Source organism: Lampris incognitus, chromosome 8, assembly GCF_029633865.1.
Source record: "Lampris incognitus isolate fLamInc1 chromosome 8, fLamInc1.hap2, whole genome shotgun sequence".
In the NCBI taxonomy this organism is placed as follows: Eukaryota; Metazoa; Chordata; class Actinopteri; order Lampriformes; family Lampridae; genus Lampris; species Lampris incognitus.
The window spans coordinates 55955864-55961303 of NC_079218.1; positions in this window are offsets into that span (position 1 = coordinate 55955864).

Genomic DNA, 5440 nt, shown 5'->3' on the forward strand with positions numbered 1-5440 from the left:
TCGATGATAGGATATAACACCGATGATAGGATATAACATCGATGATAGGATATAACATCGATGATAGGACATAACACCGATGAGAGGATATAACACCGATGATAGGATATAACATCGATGATAGGATATAACACCGATGATAGGATATAACACCGATGATAGGACATAACATCGATGATAAGACATAACACCGATGATAGGACATAACACCGATGATAGGGTATAACACCGATGATAGGACATAACACCGATGATAGGACATAACACAGATGATAGGACATAGCATCGATGATAGGATATAACATTGATGATAGGATATAACACCGATGATAGGACATAACACCGATGATAGGATATAACACCGATGATAGGATATAACACCGATGATAAGACATAACACAGATGATAGGATATAACACAGATGATAGGACATAACATCGATGATAGGATATAACATCGATGATAGGACATAACATCGATGATAGGATATAGCATCGATGATAGGACATAACATCGATGATAGGACATAACACAGATGATAGGACATAACATCGATGATAGGACATAACATCGATGATAGGATATAACATCGATGATAGGACATAACATCGATGATAGGATATAGCATCGATGATAGGACATAACATCGATGATAGGACATAACACAGATGATAGGACATAACACAGATGATAGGACATAACATCGATGATAGGACATAACATCGATGATAGGATATAACACCGATGATAGGACATAACATCGATGATAGGATATAACACCGATGATAGGATATAACACCGATGATAAGACATAACACCGATGATAGGACATAACACAGATGATAGGACATAGCATCGATGATAGGATATAACATCGATGATAGGATATAACACCGATGATAGGACATAACACCGATGATAGGATATAACACCGATGATAGGACATAAAAACGATGATAGGACATAACATCGATGATAGGATATAACATCGATGATAGGACATAACACCGATGATAGGACATAACAAGGATGATAGGATATAACACCGATGATAGGACATAACACCAATGATAGGACATAACACCGATAATAGGATATGACATCGACGATAGGACATAACACCGATGATAGGACATAACACCGATGATAGGACATAACACAGATGATTGGACATAACACAGATGATAGGATATAACACCAATGATAGGACATAACACCGATGATAGGATATAACATCGATGATAGGATATAACACAGATGATAGGACATAACACCGATGATAGGACATAACACAGATGATAGGATATAACACCGATGATAGGCCATAACATCGATGATAGGTTATAACACCGATGATAGGATATAACATCGATAATAGGATATAACATCGATGATAGGACATAACACCGATGATAGGATATAACACCGATGATAGGATATAACACCGATGATAGGACATAACATCGATGATAGGATATAACACCGATGATAGGAAATAACACCGATGATAGGACACAACAACGATGATAGGACATAACACAGATGATAGGATATAACATCGATAATAGGATATAACATCGATGATAGGATATAACACCGATGATAGGATATAACATCGATGATAGGATATAACACCGATGATAGGACGTAACACCGATGATAGGATATAACACCGATGATAGGATATAACACCGATGATAGGATATAACACCGGTGATAGGACATAACACCGATGATAGGACATAACACAGATGATAGGACATAGCATCGATGATAGGATATAACACCGATGATAGGACATAACATTGATGATAGGATATAACACCGATGATAGGATATAACACCGATGATAGGATATAACACCGATGATAGGACATAACACAGATGATAGGACATAACACAGATGATAGGATATAACACCGATGATAGGATATAACACCGATAAGATATAACACCGATGATAGGACATAACATCGATGATAGGACATAACACCGATGATAGGATATGACATCGACGATAGGACATAACATCGATGATAGGACATAACATCGATGATAGGATATAACATCGATGATAGGACATAATATCGATGATAGGACATAACACCGATGATAGGACATAACACAGATGATAGGACATAACACAGATGATAGGATATAACACCGATGATAGGACATAACATCGATGATAGGATATAACATTGATGATAGGATATAACACCGATGATAGGACATAGCATCAATGATAGGATATAACACCGATGATAGGACATAACATTGATGATAGGATTTAACACCGATGATAGGATATAACACCGATGATAGGATATAACACCGATGATAGGACATAACACAGATGATAGGACATAACACAGATGATAGGATATAACACCGATGATAGGATATAACACCGATAAGATATAACACCGATGATAGGACATAACATCGATGATAGGACATAACACCGATGATAGGATATGACATCGACGATAGGACATAACATCGATGATAGGACATAACATCGATGATAGGATATAACATCGATGATAGGACATAATATCGATGATAGGACATAACACCGATGATAGGACATAACACAGATGATAGGACATAACACAGATGATAGGATATAACACCGATGATAGGACATAACATCGATGATAGGATATAACATCGATGATAGGATATAACACAGATGATAGGATATAACACCGATGATAGGACATAACATCGATGATAGGATATAACACCGATGATAGGATATAACAAAGATGATAGGACATAACATCGATGATAGGATATAACACCGATGATAGGATATAACATCGATGATAGGACATAACACCGATGAGAGGATATAACACCGATGATAGGATATAACACCGATGATAGGATATAACACCGATGATAGGACATAACATCGATGATAAGACATAACACCGATGATAGGACATAACACCGATGATAGGGTATAACACCGATGATAGGACATAACACCGATGATAGGACATAACACAGATGATAGGACATAGCATCGATGATAGGATATAACATTGATGATAGGATATAACACCGATGATAGGACATAACACCGATGATAGGATATAACACCGATGATAGGATATAACACCGATGATAAGACATAACACAGATGATAGGATATAACACAGATGATAGGACATAACATCGATGATAGGATATAACATCGATGATAGGACATAACACCGATGATAGGATATAACACGGGTGATAAGATATAACAATGATGATAGGATATAACACCGATGATAGGATATAACACCGATGATAGGACATAACATCGATGATAGGATATAACATTGATGATAGGATATAACACCGATGATAGGACATAACACCGATGATAGGACATAACACAGATGATAGGACATAGCATCGATGATAGGATATAACATCGACGATAGGATATAACACCGATGATAGGACATAACACCGATGATAGGATATAACACCGATGATAGGACATAACACCGATGATAGGACATAACATCGATGATAGGCTATAACATCGATGATAGGACATAACACCGATGATAGGACATAACAAGGATGATAGGATATAACACCGATGATAGGACATAACACCGATGATAGGACATAACACCGATGATAGGATATGACATCGACGATAGGACATAACATCGATGATAGGATATAACATCGATGATAGGACATAACATCGATGATAGGATATAGCATCGATGATAGGACATAACATCGATGATAGGACATAACACAGATGATAGGATATAACACCGATGATAGGACATAACATCGATGATAGGATATAAAACCGATGATAGGATATAACACAGATGATAGGACATAACATCGATGATAGGATATAACACCGATGATAGGATATAACATCGATGATAGGATATAACATCGATGATAGGACATAACACCGATGATAGGACATAACACCGATGATAGGGTATAACACCGATGATAGGACATAACACCGATGATAGGACATAACACAGATGATAGGACATAGCATCGATGATAGGATATAACATTGATGATAGGATATAACACCGATGATAGGACATAACACCGATGATAGGATATAACACCGATGATAGGATATAACACCGATGATAAGACATAACACAGATGATAGGATATAACACCGATGATAGGACATAACATCGATGATAGGATATAACACCGATGATAGGATATAACACAGATGATAGGACATAACATCGATGATAGGATATAACACCGATGATAGGATATAACATCGATGATAGGATATAACATCGATGATAGGACATAACACCGATGAGAGAATATAACACCGATGATAGGATATAACATCGATGATAGGATATAACACCGATGATAGGATATAACACCGATGATAGGACATAACATCGATGATAAGACATAACACCGATGATAGGACATAACACCGATGATAGGGTATAACACCGATGATAGGACATAACACCGATGATAGGACATAACACAGATGATAGGACATAGCATCGATGATAGGATATAACATTGATGATAGGATATAACACCGATGATAGGACATAACACCGATGATAGGATATAACACCGATGATAGGATATAACACCGATGATATGACATAACACAGATGATAGGATATAACACAGATGATAGGACATAACATCGATGATAGGATATAACATCGATGATAGGACATAACATCGATGATAGGATATAGCATCGATGATAGGACATAACATCGATGATAGGACATAACACAGATGATAGGACATAACATCGATGATAGGACATAACATCGATGATAGGACATAACATCGATGATAGGATATAACATCGATGATAGGACATAACACCGATGATAGGACATAACACAGATGATAGGACATAGCATCGATGATAGGATATAACATCGACGATAGGATATAACACCGATGATAGGACATAACACCGATGATAGGATATAACACCGATGATAGGACATAACACCGATGATAGGACATAACATCGATGATAGGCTATAACATCGATGATAGGACATAACACCGATGATAGGACATAACAAGGATGATAGGATATAACACCGATGATAGGACATAACACCGATGATAGGACATAACACCGATGATAGGATATGACATCGACGATAGGACATAACATCGATGATAGGACATAACATCGATGATAGGATATAACATCGATGATAGGACATAACATCGATGATAGGATATAGCATCGATGATAGGACATAACATCGATGATAGGACATAACACAGATGATAGGACATAACACAGATGATAGGACATAACATCGATGATAGGACATAACATCGATGATAGGACATAACACCGATGATAGGACATAACACCGATGATAGGACATAACACAGATGATAGGATATAACACCGATGATAGGA